This window comes from Crinia signifera, chromosome 8 (assembly GCF_055691185.1).
Source record: "Crinia signifera chromosome 8, ASM5569118v1, whole genome shotgun sequence".
Lineage (NCBI taxonomy): Eukaryota > Metazoa > Chordata > Amphibia > Anura > Myobatrachidae > Crinia > Crinia signifera.
In genome coordinates this window covers 43232350-43249286 of record NC_139224.1, presented here as the reverse complement: position 1 = coordinate 43249286, position 16937 = coordinate 43232350, and positions in this window count along the sequence as shown.

Here is a 16937-nt window from a genome sequence, read left to right as displayed (position 1 = left end):
ACTCCCTCCTCCGTCATCAGCCACAGCCATCCCAAGCGCTGGTGAGGAGAAAGAGGAGGACGACAGTAACAGCACCAGTAAGGACAGTAACAGCACCAGCGGGGGGACATTGAGGACAACAGTAACAGCACCAGTGGGGTGACAGTGAGGATGACAGTAACAAAGTTTCTGCTGCTGCCTGTGCCGCCCTGCTATCATTATTCAAGGTGGATTTATTTTTTATTTTTTTTTACAGCTAATTAACGATGTTAATAAGCATAGTAATAAACTTGGGGTTTGGGGGATTCGTGGGTCCTGGGGGAGGGGAGGAGGGGGGGGGGAGAGTGAATCTCTCTGGCATCTGCTGCTGCCCTGCTGTGCTGTATATATATTTATTTACAGCTGTCAGCATCTTATATAGCGCAGCAGATTCCGTTACAGCGTCTTCTATAGCGCAGCAGATTCCGTTACAGCGTCTTATATAGCGCAGCAGATTCCGTTACAGTGTCTTATATAGCGCAGCAGATTCTGTTACAGCGTCTTATATAGCGCAGCAGATTCCGTTACAGTGTCTTATATAGCGCAGCAGATTCCGTTACAGCGTCTTATATAGCGCAGCAGATTCCGTTACAGCGTCTTATATAGCGCAGCAGATTCCGTTACAGCGTCTTATATAGCGCAGCAGATTCCGTTACAGCGTCTTATATAGCGCAGCAGATTCCGTTACAGCGTCTTATATAGCGCAGCAGATTCCGTTACAGCGTCTTATATAGCGCAGCAGATTCCGTTACAGCGTCTTATATAGCGCAGCAGATTCCGTTACAGCGTCTTATATAGTGTCTTATTTTTTAATTTTTTTCTTTTCAAATGTAACATGCAAACACATGTTAGCCACGCCCCCAATTCATTAGCGGGGTAGGGGGGGGCGCGAAATATGCCCTTGCTCCGGGCACCATGGCACCTAGCTACACCGCTGTCCTCACCCCTCTCCTCCTCCCCTCTCCTGCTTATGCATTCAAACTGCTATGAATGACTGCTACTAATCCTCATCACCAATATACTCCGGAGTATCTCCACACATATTAGTTTGCAAACGTGACCTACACATGGCCATATAGATTAATGCTTTTAACATTGTATACTATTATATGAATCTATGTTGTAATTTATGTCCTTTTTTGATATATGTATCATTTTTATATTTTTCTCTATAAATTTACTTAAATATTGAACAGTGTGTCCAGTATCATTCTGTCCGGTGGTATCCTATAACACTCATCCACTAGCAGCGCAAAGTGGTTTTAAACCCCAAATTTCTGTCAATCAACCACAGTCTGATGCCAATCCCCGCTTGATGTTGCAGGACACGCACACGCACAATGGGTTCTGCGAATGTGCAAAGTACATGTAATTGGTAGTTGGTGCATGATGTCACAAATCCTTAGTGTGCAGTTGGTAATTTACCAAAGTGGAGTCGGCACACACTGTATGTATCTTTTGATTATTGCTCTCCTTAAATCTGTTCTAAATACTTTATACAGTATAACTCAGGTTTATTGTGGTAATGATTTCAGAAATAGCCTCACACCTCGGGCACTGGGTCATGCAGAATGTGAGCATGGGGGCAGCTGTTAGCAAGACATTTTAGGAAAATATTCTAGATACTTGTGTGCATCACCCAAGTCACTGTGTTGGAATATACAGTATATCACTGGCTTGATTCTGATTGCATTGGGCTTCAGTTTATGGGGGAGATTCTCTAAACTAAAAATGCGGTAAAAATACCCCATTATCTGGGTTTTTACCGCATTTTGGGATGCTCTAAGCATCCCCCGCCGGGTTACTGCGATGGGGGGCATCGCCAGAAAAATCTGGCAATGCCCCATGGAAGCCTATGGGCTTCTACCATGACCCACCGCCGACCCACCGCTGCACCGCCCCCCACCGACCCGCACCGACCAACCCTCACTTGTGTCCAGGCAGCACAGACCTCCTCCTCCCTGCACTTTGATCCTCTTCCGGGTGCAGGGAGGAGGAGAGCCCAGCTCAGCAGCGCTGGGTAAGGGAGGGAGGGGGGAGCCACCGGGACCCGATGGGACCCGCTGACTCTCACCGCAAAGGACAGCTCTTAACACAAGAGCTGTCCTTTGCCATAATTATCGCATATGTTACAGCATATGACATAATTATGTCGGCGATGAGCGGCGAAGGGGAGCGGAGCTGGGCTGCGGATGTTTGAACATCCCACCCTATATACTTACTGTATATGGGATTTGGGTTGTAAAATGAAGAGCCATGTAACATGTAATAAACATGCAGAGAACAGGTTTATCTTACTGAGATGACAGTTTACAAGCATTTGCTATGTTTACATGGCTGTAAATAATGGTATGGTATACATTGTAAGAAGCCAATTCAGCACATTGGTAACGTTGCTCTGAAGATTACGCCAGTATGTTTCCTAATCCCTACTTCTCTTCAGAATATTTTCTTTTACATAAGACACTGCAAAAACTGCAATTCATGCACCCGGCAGTGGCCCTTATTCAGATCTGATCGCAGTACAAATTTGTTCTCAAAATGGGCAAAACCATGTGCACTGCAGGTGGGGCAGATGTAACATGTGCAGAGAGAGTTAGATTTGTGTGAGTTATTTATTTATTTATTTAGCATATTCATAGCATAGTTTACAATCACAGCGAAAGTTTTGAAATTGGCATAATAGGGATAAGTAATTTTATATTTATATAAATAGGAACATATTTAACAATGAGAAAGCTTAAAGTTCAAAAACAGTGTCATCTGAGGGCGGACACGACCCAAACCGTATCACCACTCAAACAGTGGCCGTGTTTGTTGGAAGGTCTATCGGGTTGGACCCAGTGAGGACACGGAGTCTCGTACCACTGGGTAGAATGGAAGCAATTATGGATTTGTGACTTCAGATCATTGGGCAGCGAATCGATAAAGCCCTCCCATATTTGGGAAAACGTTTCTGTACGCTCTTCTTTTAGGAGGGATGATTCCACCCACTCCATTTGGAATATATAGAATAACTTAGCTCGAAACAGAGGTATAGAAGGAGGGTCCTTATGGAAAGTTATTTTGTTTTTGTGCAGGGTAAATACTGGCTGCATTAGTTTTACACTGCAATTTAGATTTCTGTTTCAACTCACCCCACCCAAATGTAACTTATCTGCACGTTACATCTGCCTCACCTGCAGTGCAGCATGGTTTTGCCCCTTTTGAGAACAAATTTGTACCTTGATCAGATCTGACTAAGGGCCATTGATTATTGCAATTGTCTCCTAATGGCCCCCATACATTGCCGGGACTTCTTTCCTTGGGGAAGTCGCACACAGTGCTTCCTTGAGCCTCCCGGAACCTTCCCGGGCAGCAGGACCGCATGCGATATATCTGTGGAGTGCCCTCCCATGCACAATAAGACTTTCCTCTAGTCTTCGTACCTTCAAGCATTTCTGAAAAACTCACAATGACCTATCCTAACCCCTCTATAGAGTCCACACATAACTATATTTTCTCTTTCTTTACTTTTCACTTCCCGCTGATCCCATTCCTGTGTAACTGGATCATACAGCACACTAACAACCTCTGCAATCTGGGTGGATCAATATGCAATAGGTGGCACCTATCCTTCTGTATAATTGCCTATTTTCCTATAGATTGTAAGCTTGCGAGCACGGCCCTTACCAATATGTCTGTTATTACCCATTATTGTGGTTTTATTTCCAATTGCAATGCACAATGAAGTATGTAAGTAACTGGTAATAAACAATGATGTTGCCAAGACAATGGAATAGATCAGCAAGAGGTTCCCCACAATAATGTGTAGATTATCTATTGATGAAGAAATGCATTGTGGTCAAACATACTAAAAACGGTTATGGTATGCATCATGGACTGTCCCATGATAGACAGTCATATGGTCGACCACTAATGGTCGATAGTCACAGGGTCAAAAGGTAAAAGGTTGACATGTTTATATGGTCGACATGAAAAACGCTGACATGAACAAAAGGTCAACATGTAAAAGGTGCCAGTATATAGAGTAGGATGGTAGTCATTTACAAGACTATTGTATGCTTGAAATAAATCTTCAAACTGAAGATTAGGGAATTTTGGAAGTCAGAGGACCAATACCAAATAAGTTTTCAAGTGGTAAAGCAGGTCACAATGGGGTTTATTCTAGTTCATTCTTTCTGACAAAATCCTTCTTAGATGGACAAAACCATGTGCACTGCAGGGGGGCAGATGTAACATGTGCAGATAGAATTAGATTTGGGTGAGTTATTTTGTTTCTGTGCAGGGAAAATACTGACTGCTTTATTTTGCACTGCAATATAGATCTCACTTTTAAGAAAAACCCCACCCAAATCTAATTCTCTCTGCACAAGTTACATCTGCCCCACCCGCAGTGCACATGGTTTTGTCCATCTAAGAAGGATTTTGTCAGAAAGAATGAACTAGAATAACCCCCAATGTTAGGCTTGGAGGAATGTCATTGGATAGGCAGCTTAAGCTGGAGTCAGGTGGTCTTGTTCTGTGTACAGACCTTATGGTAAATGGGAAGGGCACTACTACACGTCTTAAAAATCTGGATGCAACATAAAAGGTAGATACAGTATTTTCTTGGTGTCAATGTGTAAGTGCTAAAGTTTCTAGTAATCCAAAGCCAACCTACCCCTATATTCACATACCATTTTTGGGGGCTGCCAGTGCCCACTGCTTCTCCTTATCCTCCTTCCTCCACAACACAGCCAGTGACAGCGCATTCCTCTCTGCACTGCACTGTGTACCCCAGCCAGCTGCTTCTATCCTGAATATGTGCATGTGTGAACACCGAAAAGGGTACCTCCTTACTTGGCACTCCTGCAGCCGGTCCCACTCGTCTTCCCTTGTTCACGGTCGGGAGTCTTTTCTTACTATAGGATGGCTACACAAACCAGAGGACACACTTTCTCTATTGATGCTTTATTCTAGGCCGGCAACGAGGGATACCAGCTTTTGCTTTAGAAACTTGAACGGGGAAACACCGTATAGCAGGATATAACAAGGTCAACATACGGACAATATATGCATTACAAACAAGACATTCACTCTATGACAGCAACAGTAATTATTCACAATTATCACCAACACAAAAGTAGTTAAGCTTCTTAACTTCTACTTATCACAACCTCCATATCAAGCGATATTAATCCCGCACCACTTACACCTATGTACCCGGGTACTATCGTTAACTAAGACCGGTCAGTTCTCCACAGGAGCCTATGGGTCTCGGTACTTTTATCCCGTGGCCACTGGGTGGCAATGTTACTCCAGCAGAGTGAGGTGGCCAAATACAGGCAACTTAACTTTTATGGTCTACACCACACGGTAAGTCTTGCCGAAGGGGTAAGGAGGCCTCCGGGCCCTTATAGTGGCTACGTTTCCTTACCGGCAAACATAAAGGGGTGGGGCTATGGACCCGAGAGATATTCTCCCTTACAGGTAATGGCAGTTCTCCTTCATCTCAGGGTCAGGATTCTATCACTGTCCTCCTGTCTGTGCAGTTGGTGAGGGCGACTGGGGGTATAGGCGGTCCACCTTGGGTATCTACTCCTGGTCCCTGCTGGAACTTGGCTCTCAGGCAGGTGCAGAATAGCTGAGCCCTTAGGGCAGCAAAGTCTATAAGGCTGGTAGTTATGGCACTGGACAGAGCTTGGGGGCACTGGGCAGGGGAGTTAGTGTACGGCCGGTCCTAACAAGGTGCAGTGTACAGGGGGGGAATTAGCTCCCAGGGTGCCCCAAGGGGCGGACTCACGGTTAGGGTGTCTGCTTCTCTGGACGTCCCATCAATTCCTCCCTGGCATCTCTCCCAGCCAGGGGATCTCTCTTAGCCCCTGCTGTAAGGAGGTCAGCGTGGGCACCGTCTCCGAGCCACTTCCTGCAGAGTGTGCTGCACAGTGGGGTCAACGGGGATCACAGCTCTCCCCCGCTATCAGTGTGCTTGGCTGCGGCAGTACAGACGCGCCGCGTCTCTTCTTATCTTACTTGCCGGGGTCAGCGGGGGTCAGCGGGGGTCACGGGCGCTCTGCTGCTGCTGCCCGGCGGGTGGACGCTGCTGCACTGAGTCACCCGTTTTGAGGTCGGCGGGGGTCACCGCTGCGTGCGTCTCACCCGCTCCGGTGCCTGCTTCAGAGCGCTCCCACGCGCTTCTACTCTCCTCTTCTCCCGGCTGCTCCGTCCTCCTGCTCCACGCTCTTCCCCACGTGAGTGCCTCCTAACCTCTTCCTCCTTCCTGCCTCTTCCTTCCGTTCCTCCTCTTCCTTTCTCCTGGGGCTTACATCCGCCCCTACTTTTTTGTGGTCGTGTCCTCACGCCACGCTATCGTAGAAACAAGTCCGAACCGCTCAAAGTTCAGAATAAGTAAAGTCTCTTTCTCACACAAGGGTATACCATCACAGCAACTATAAATTAAGAGCGGCATCATAAACAACAGTATTACATATTTATATACAATAATGACAGGCCCTTAGGGCTAGGGAATTTATTGTTGGTATCGGGCTGGTAGCGTACCCTTAGTACTTCGGGAGGTCCGCCTTGCCGGTAATGCTGGCGCTTCTTCTCCTGGCACCGGGGTCACGTAGTTTTCTACAGGTTCTGTGGTCAGTGTAGCCGGGATGGACGGTATGCTCCACCCTTCGTTCAACAGCAGTTCCTGCGGGCCTCTGGGCATGCTCCCGGGGGCGACGGTAGGGGCCTCCGTCTGTCGAGAGTATGACTTAGGTTGGTTGCGATGTACCCATTGCAATCGAGCCCCGTCCGGTTCTCTGCTTTGGTGGACTTCGATTGCTGCCGTCGGACTCTTGGTGACCACGTAGGGCTCGGCCTCCCATTTATGGTGAAATCGACGCCAGGGATGACTGTCAACGATAGGGGTGAGGCGATCCCACTCCTCTTCTGCAACTGGCTTCCCTCCTCTATTGGCGGGGACAAGGTTCACTCTTGAGAGTAGATGCCGTGAGACTGGGCCGAGGGAAATCGGTGCCTCCATCTGTCCACTTTGGCACCAATGGGCACGCCTGCGGAAAGGACGCCTGTCGGGGCCCGGCCAGTTTCTTCTCTCTGGCACCCACCTGGACCAGTCACGTTCACCGCTTTGGCACCCTTTTCCTCCTCCACCACATCGAACTCTACCGTCTTGCCTTCTCTGAGACTGCACAGAAGTCTCCGCGAGTGGCTCTTCCTTAGGGCTGTCCGGCTGTGTTGTTCCGGTTGATGAAGCCATATCCCCTTCGGATGTTAAACCACTTGACCGTCCCTTGGGTACGCGGGGCCAGCACTCTCTTCTCCACTTGGCTCCCCTGGACACAGATGATATGCTGTTGGGTGATCTCTCCAGCCTGTTCTTGGTTAACTGGTTCTTGCTTTAACGCTGCAATCAGCTCCTCAGGGCAATTCCTTAAGATGTTCATGCCCAGGATGATGGGGGCGACTCTTCCTTCCCCACAGGTGATCACTAAGTACCCCTGCTTGGGTAAACGTGTTCTTCCAATCTGCAAATCGGCTTCCCAGTATCCGTTGCAGATGACCTCCCGGCCATTGGCAGCGACCACCGTCACTTGCGTGGGGGGCTGTCTAAGCGGGACTTCTTTTCCCCAATACTTCTGGAGAGTGGGTAGCTGGATCATGGAGACCTGTGACCCGGTGTCGATCGTGGCCGCTGCCTCTCTTCCGTTGATCACCACTGGGATCCTCGGGCATTGTCCTACATATTGGGCCCGCCATTCATCCGGGTCTGGGTCTACTCCCGGTGTTCTCCCCGAGGTTCGGCCCTCTCCCTTGGGGCATTGAAGTTTAAATGGTCGGACGAGGGGCAGCTTCTCTCGACGTGCCCGGCCTCTTGCCAGTGTCGACAGATGGGCTTGATGGTCGAATTGGTCTGAGGCTTGTCTCCCATTTTCCCGGGGCGAGTCCCACCGCTTCCGGTTTGACAGCTGCCTGTCGGCCCCCCATCTGGCTTCTTCGTTGTCTGACGTGGTTTGTCGCGCCAGCTGGCGGATGTCCCGCTGCATAGCTGCCATCCCGAGGGCCAGATCTTCTACCTGACGTTGGAGGGCCTGATCTGAGTCGTCCGCTGGTGGTTGGCCACCCTGATTGGGCCGATCCCTTGGCCGTGCAACTTGTTCGGAGCTCGTAGCTACAGAACCTCGAGCCCCCGTCATCTCCGGGTATTCTATTTCGGGGTTGGTGTGATTCCCAATGGTTCGGATCGCAATATTTTTGAAGTCGGCAAAGGGCTTCCCGGCATCTGCATCTTGAGGATCCACAGCTGGGTTTTAATATTAGGGTCTGCCGCTCCCTCTACGAACTGGAGAGTGAGTGCCTCGTCGCCATTACGCACCTCATCCTTGTCAGCCGCTTGGATGAGCTTCAGGGTCTTCTGTAGGCTTAGGGCGAAATCGCGGAGGGTTTCGCCAGGTAATTGCTTTCGACCATAGAGCTGCATCTTCAACTCCGGTAGGGTGGTGGTCTCGAAGATCGCGGAAAGCTGAGTCAAGATCTGGTCGGTGTCCTTCTTTTGGCCGTCGTCCCACGATTCGACCTCGCTGAGGGCAGAGCCCGTGAGTTGACCGATTAAGATTTGTACCCTCTGCTCTTCACTCGGGGCGTAGAGCTGGGCCATTGACTTCATCTGGTTTTTGAATGCCGTGAACGTGGCGCCCTTGTTGGCGTCTCCACTATAGGTCAGCATCCATGGGGCCCCGAAGTAGTAGGGTAGTGTGACAGGAGCACGAGCTGCTGCTGCTTGGGCAGGTAATACCACTGGGGCCGCCACCTGTTGGTCAGCGTTGGGGGCTACAGGGGGTGCCTGCCCACCCCCGGCCTGTGGTGCTTCCATCCTAGGTTTAGATTATACTCCGACTTGACCGTAATCCTGTTCGTGACGCCACGAAAGATGTGAAAACCGAAAAGGGTACCTCCTTACTTGGCACTCCTGCAGCCGGTCCCACTCGTCTTCCCTTGTTCATGGTCGGTAGTCTTCTCTTACTATAGGATGGCTACACAAACCAGAGGACACACTTTCTCTATTGATGCTTTATTCTAGGCCAGCAACGAGGGATACCAGGTTTTGCTTTAGAAACTTGAACGGGGAAACACTGTATAGCAGGATATAACAAGGTCAACATACGGACAATATATGCATTACAAACAAGACATTCACTCTATGACAGCAACAGTAATTATTCACAATTATCACCAACACAAAAGTAGTTAAGCTTCTTAACTTCTACTTATCACAACCTCCATATCAAGCGATATTAATCCCGCACCACTTACACCTATGTACCCGGGTACTATCGTTAACTAAGACCGGTCAGTTCTCCACAGGAGCCTATGGGTCTCGGTACTTTTATCCCGTGGCCACTGGGTGGCAATGTTACTCCAGCAGAGTGAGGTGGCCAAATACAGGCAACTTAACTTTTATGGTCTACACCACACGGTAAGTCTTGCCGAAGGGGTAAGGAGGCCTCCGGGCCCTTATAGTGGCTACGTTTCCTTACCGGCAAACATAAAGGGGTGGGGCTATGGACCCGAGAGATATTCTCCCTTACAGGTAATGGCAGTTCTCCTTCATCTCAGGGTCAGGATTCTATCACTGTCCTCCTGTCTGTGCAGTTGGTGAGGGCGACTGGGGGTATAGGCGGTCCACCTTGGGTATCTACTCCTGGTCCCTGCTGGAACTTGGCTCTCAGGCAGGTGCAGAATAGCTGAGCCCTTAGGGCAGCAAAGTCTATAAGGCTGGTAGTTATGGCACTGGACAGAGCTTGGGGGCACTGGGCAGGGGAGTTAGTGTACGGCCGGTCCTAACAAGGTGCAGTGTACAGGGGGGGAATTAGCTCCCAGGGTGCCCCAAGGGGCGGACTCACGGTTAGGGTGTCTGCTTCTCTGGACGTCCCATCAATTCCTCCCTGGCGTCTCTCCCAGCCAGGGGATCTCTCTTAGCCCCTGCTGTAAGGAGGTCAGCGTGGGCACCGTCTCCAAGCCACTTCCTGCTGAGTGTGCTGCACAGTGGGGTCAGCGGGGATCACAGCTCTCCCCCGCTGTCAGTGTGCTTGGCTGCGGCAGTACAGACGCGCCGCGTCTCTTCTTCTCTTACTTGCCGGGGTCAGCGGGGGTCAGCGGGGGTCACGGGCGCTCTGCTGCTGCTGCCCGGCGGGTGGACGCTGCTGCACTGCGTCACCCGTTTTGAGGTCGGCGGGGGTCACCGCTGCGTGCGTCTCACCCGCTCCGGTGCCTGCTTCAGAGCGCTCCCACGCGCTTCTACTCTCCTCTTCTCCCGGCTGCTCCGTCCTCCTGCTCCACGCTCTTCCCCACGTGAGTGCCTCCTAACCTCTTCCTCCTTCCTGCCTCTTCCTTCCGTTCCTCCTCTTCCTTTCTCCTGGGGCTTACACATGTGCAAACCAACAGAAAGAACGCCTTTGGTGACTTTTACACTCCCCGGGGCGTTCCCTCCAGGATGGGAGGGCAGGAGGAGGACACAGGGGACTGGCAAGCGTTTCATGGGCGTGTCCACACACGTGCTGAAAATTTAGGCATGTCAATGCCTGCTTGGGGCGGTCATCTGATGTCACATGACATCAGTGCATGCCCAGAATTCGGCCATCTCGGGGCAGAATAGTCTAGACTCACTTTTATTAGCGAATGGGAAAAAAAATATTTTGACGGTAAGCGATCATCAAAAGATTTCTTTCCCGCATGCGAGTGAGTGGATTCAGGTGGCGAATATACGTTGCTTAGCAAAAATGTCTGAATCAGGCCAACAGTTTCCGTCTGACTTATTACACAAAAGAAAGCTGGTGTTAATAGAAAAAAAAAATTCCTCCCCCGATCGCGGTGTCCTCCCCCAACCAGGGCGTTTAAATAACACAATCCGCGGGTCTCAGAGGAGTAGGCGGGGCTAAAATGTCATAATCGCATCATTTTTAGACCCGCCTCCCTCCATCTGTAAATCGGGTTATTTTACATCCTGGGGGTGGGGCTTAATGATGTCACGCTCAAGCCCCACCCCATGAAGTGCTGCTGAAAGCCGCTTCTCCCGGAGAGGATCCTAGTAAAGTCGGCAACCCTGCTTTTAAAACAATTGACATTTGTACGTATATAACACTAATTTGATTTTTTTTTTTTTAATGGTCACAAATTAATATTTATAGCAAGGTTTTAGCTGTAAACCAGTTCCAGCCACATTCTCAGCAAAGACTCCGCTTTACCCTTTCGTAATTATTTATTACAGATGATATATAATAATGCTAGAAATCTGCAGAATATTATGGAAAGGACATGGGAAACGATAGTAATTTGATGAAGTGTAAGTATGGGAGATATTTGACGGATGGTGATATAATGAAGTGTGTATGAAGTGTGCATGAATAGAAAGGAAAATGCGCGGGAGATCAAAGTACCAGATTTTCTTACGTCTGCATTCTGAGCATTTATGGAGGATATGGCACTGCCTGGCACATTTCCTCTACAGACCTGCTATAATCCTGCACTCAAAACACCTTCACACTGTTCATCTCATTACCGTTCACAAATTGTTCCAATGCACCAACCAAAATTTACGTTATTTGTCTTTCAATTAAAACAACCTAACTTTCCGCTGCAAATATTAGGGCCACCTAATCGGTGCTCCTTCACACCCTTCTCACACTTACTGGAGAAGTCATCGAAAGGGGCATACACACGGGGCGATTTTCACCCAAATTCTAAAGGTGCCGATACACGTTACAATTATTGTATACAATATCGCATCTCATTACGTCTCGGTGTTGCGATGAGATGAAATCTAGTACAAAAAGTAGGTGCAGCACGTACTTTTTTGTACTAGATCTCAACTCATCTCATCGCAAAACCAAGATGCGATATTGTATACAAAAATTGTAATGTGTATGGGCACCTTTAGTGATCTGATTAGATCACTTAGCAATGAAGCACCGATTGCTCCGTGTGTATAGCCCCGGCAGACGGCAATGTGCGGTCTCCCGTGTTGTCGCCATCACCTGCAGGAGAAGCCAGTGCTCGCACTGTCTTTCCCGCTAGATCGCAGGGCTTTGCCTATAAACATTAGGCAAAGCCCCGCTCTGCACAGATTGCTCAGCACACATCATGGTGTACTGAGCGATCGTGCTTAACCATTTGAGTGCCAAAGTTAATGTGAGAGATGTGCAAAATATCCACTCAAAATGCCAGAGTTGCTCACAGCGACTGTTCTTTTTTTCGGTGCAATATTTAACTAGACTTCAAGTAATTGGCTTGGCTTGATTTATATTTATTTATACTAAAAGAATGGCCGATGTGAGCGGCACTGGCATTTTTAGCAGATATTTTGAGGCTCGATCACAGCAACATGCTCAGCCTCCCTGCACCCATCACCCATCAGAGTGATAGAAGCAGCAGTAAGGTGTAATCGGGGGTGTGGCCCGGGGTGATAGAAGCAGTACGGTGTATTGAGGGGTGTGGCCCAGGGTGGCCGAAGCAGCGTGGTGTATTGGGGGGTGTGGCCCAGGGTGGCAGAATCATAACGGTGTAAACAGGGGTATGTCTCAGTGTGGCAGAAGCAGTACGGTGTAATCAGGGGTGTGGCCCAGAGTAACAGTTGAGCGAATGATCTGTTGGCATTACTGGCCCAACGTCAAATCAGGGGTTTCTCCTGGACTATGGTGCCTATGGTGGCAGCACACGTGTGAGCCCAGAGCTCAGATTTGCTCTTTTATTTCCATGTGTCCAAGAAGAATCATTTTAAAAATAAACAAAATTTTATTTAATTACATTTGTTCAAATATCAAAAAATATTTTGTGTTATAAGTTGTAATTTAAGGAAAAAATATACATAAAGTATAAATATAAATTGCTTTTCAGCCGTTATCTACACATAGAATATTACTGATGCCAGAGGTTGCCATCAGTGATTGCAGCGTTATTGCTGGCTAAAATCCTTTCTGTTTACTTTATAATCAAGCTTTAGATGCAATGGTTCCTTCGATCAAACTCCTGATCATACATCCCTAAAATACAGCCAATACAGTGCAATTTTGCTTGTGCTGTTCGATCGATTCCTATATTCAGGGCTATTTTTCAGCAGGCTCCAGCAGGAACTGAGGCCCTTATTCTAGTTCACTCTTTCTGACAAAATATTTCTTAGATGGACAAAACCATGTGCACTGCAGGCGAGGCAGGTGTTACTTGTGCAGAGATAATTAGATTTGGATGGGGTTTTACACCTGCCTCACCTGCAGTGCACATGGTTTTGTCCATCTGAAGGTGCGTACACACGGGGGCGATTTTGTATAATATTGCGGGAAATATGGTCGCTAAGCGACCATTTTGCCCACGATGGGAGTGTGCACCGGCGATATATCGCCGGGTGCGCGCTCCCGTTTTTACCCCTGTAGTGATTGCTGGTCGCAGGAACATGCTCCTGCGACCAGCTGATTACCACTGCCGGGCTCCCCCGGCAGTTTCTTTTTCATCAGCGACCATCTCTGGTCGCTGATGAAAAGGAGAAACTGAGCAATATATTGCTCAGCCATATATTGCTCAGCAATATATGGCTGAGCAATATATCTCCCCCCGTGTGAAAGATTTTGTCAGAAAGAGTGAACTAGAATAAGGGCCTCAGTTCCTGCTGGAGCCTGCTGAAAAATAGCCCTGAATATATTGACAGAAAAGCTGTGCTTGAGTAAATTTGCAAGTTAGGCCGAAATATGGATGTAGACACTGCACTTTCGTTCCCACATGCTCCCATCCAGTTGGATGAATATTAAACAAAACATGTGTTTATAGCAGTTCGTGGGTTAAGGATCCAACATTGGGACAGCAAACACACCCATACAAGCCAGCGGCGGGTCCCAAATTTTGGGAGAATGGCCGTTCGCAGTAGGGTCTTTCAGTAGGCTTTTGATAAATTGATAATTAGGCCTTAATTCATTCTTTAGAATCATGAATATAAAATCTCTCTCACATGTATTTATATTGGCACTTATTCTGCTGCTTGAAAAAAAAAAAGGGTAAAAGGGAAAATTAGTTTTAATCAGATATTTACCTGTAAAAAAATACCTGTAAGTGAAGCTGGCCTGAGATTAACAGTATACTGTGATGTAGTCATGACATCACAGACCTCTACGGAACCTTAGAAATAGAGGTGCCCCAGCTGTACTGCTCATTTCTCCATAGTGGCTTTTGTAGCTATGGCGGTTCTCTGTTGCCCTCGGCACACTTTTCATTGCTTTGGACCAGTGAATGTCTTCATGCATCTCATGGAGACAAAGCTGGTTGTACCTTTTGCTGAAGAACATTTCCAGCGAAGGATTGAGAAGATCCTAGAAAAAAAGCTCCTCAATATCACCCCAGAGGAGCTGGATGTCCTCCTCACGGACTTGATCTCCTTCGTGGATGGATCACAATCTGGACGCTTCCAGACGTTGAGGATGGATTATATAGATATTTGCGTGAATGCGATATCTAACATGATTTTTGAGAGGAATGATGACCCAGAATTGGTTAGACTGTTGTTGAAGAAAACCCAGCCGTACATTGGAGACAAGAGCAGCCCGCTGAACTTTGTGTATAGGTATATATATAATGTCCCTGCCATCTAGATTGACACAGTGTTTTAGTTCTGTTAAGACAGACACATGTAAACAATTTAGGGGGGTGTTTCATACCTTGGGGAGAGAGAGAGAGAAAGTGGATGGAGATAATGTGTCGACCAGCCAGCTCCCAACTGCCATTTTCCAACCACAGCCTGTAATCTGCAGCTGGGAGCTGATTGGCTGGTACTTTATCTCTCTAGTGGGGGCAAGGGGTGCGATTGTTATGGGGCTTAAAGGGTACAATTGTTATTTGGGGCCTATATAGAGTTACTGTACATACCAATTTCCCAGATTTGCCTGCTAAGTAATTGGGTGTGACCCATTGGCCAGCCTGAATTGTGTGACATTACATGTACAGTGAGAGGCGTGTGTAGTGGATATTATAATGGGAAGGGAGCACTGTAATGTGGCACAATATGAACTGAAGGGTACGGTAATATGTCATAATCTGATCTGCTCATTGAAATGCTGAGGGCACTATAATGTTACATAATAAGAACCGGGGCACTGTAATGTGGCACATAATGAAATGGAGCCACTATAGTGTGGTGTAATATGAACTGGGGCACTATAATGTGGCATCATTTGAACTGGAGGGTGCTCTAATGTGGCACAATATGAACAGGGCAGTGTAATGTGTCATAGGACACAGTGGGCCAGATGCACTAAGCTTCAAAAGTGATAAAATGGAGAGTGATAAACAACCAACCAATCAGCTCCCACCTGCCATGTCACAGGCTGTGTTTGAAAAATGTCAGGCAGCAGCTGATTTGTTGGTTGTTTATAACTCTCCAGTTTATCACTTTTGAAGCTTAGTGCATCTGGCCCAGTGTGTTATACTGTGTGGCATAAAGTGTACTGGCAGCCCTACATTGTGACATACTGTAATGTGAACTAGGGAACTATTACGGCTCATACAATACACTAGGACAATGCTATGGTTCAAACAAATGAACTAGGGCACTAATATGGGGCATACAATTAATAATTGCTACGGAGATGTATCTCGCATGATGATTTGTGACAGCAGTCCCTTCAATATGATTCTATGGGGCCTTCCCTAATTAAAAAAAAAAAATTTGATTAAACTTATTAAACTGAACCAGTGATGATTAACTGATATTTGCAATACACCTTGTTCCATACTCTTTGTCATGCTATGCATACAGTCAGGGTCGTCGGGGGGGTGCACTTTTCACCTAGGTCTGCTGAAGTGTCCCGGGACCCCCCCCCCCCCCTTTGCAGGGAGCCAGGCAGTGGGGAGAGAGATGACATGCTGCTCTCTCCCCAGCTGAGCACATTCTGCTCAGTGCCGTGTGCTAAGCTGGGGAGAGAGACAACTGCAGCAGCAGCCATGCCCTCGCCCAGTAGCCAAGCCCCTTTTTAATGTTCCTGTTGGTGCCCCTGCATACAGTGACAGGGGCCTGCATATACTATACAATGCACATTTATACACATGTATTTCATCCATAAGGCAGCACTAAAATACCCAAAGCATTGCCCCAATTCAGGATTTGAGAGAGGGAGAGAGAGAGAGAGATTAGTTGGTTATTGGATAATGACCATATGACTGCATGTGCATGGTATTTGTTACATACATGGTAATAAACTGTATATACTCGAGTATATGTCGCCTCCTTCATATGGGGGTCCTCGCATTCTTCATATGGAATGAGCTGGACCTGCTCCTTGCAGTGAATATTCAATGAGCGGGGCCCCGCCCCCTGCATATGGAATGAGCGGGACCCGGTCCATGCAGTGAATATTTATTGAGCGGGTCCCCCGACCCCTGCATATGGAATGAGCGGGACCCAGCCAGCAAAGCTCGTCAGCGTCGGCAGCTGCGACGACTCTGCAGCGAGAGGTTGCCGGACAACAGGGGAAGCGCACATAACCTCAGCTGGGTGGCAAGGGGACACATGCTGGGCGAACCGCCCGTAATTGAAAGCGTGGGGACTGCCTCAATCAAGTATAAGCCGAAGGGAGCTTTTTCAGCATAAAAAATATGCTGAAAAAGTTGGCTTATACTCGAGTATATATGGTAAGCTTATGTTTCCTTTTTAGACCCTTTAAAGAGCTGTTTAGTTCGCCCGGCTGGATGGCGACTTCACCTTTACGCTCAGCTGCTCTGTCCAAGAAAGCAGAAGTCTTCAAATTGCTGCTGCACTACGGGGTGCTGGATGGGGAGAAGTACCCGCTGGACCTTCTGATGACACTTCTCAGCCACCCAGCACCGGATCGGGTCAGGAAGGATGGGAAGGTTATACATGTGACCAATGAGCTGAAGATCTGCCTCAGGCT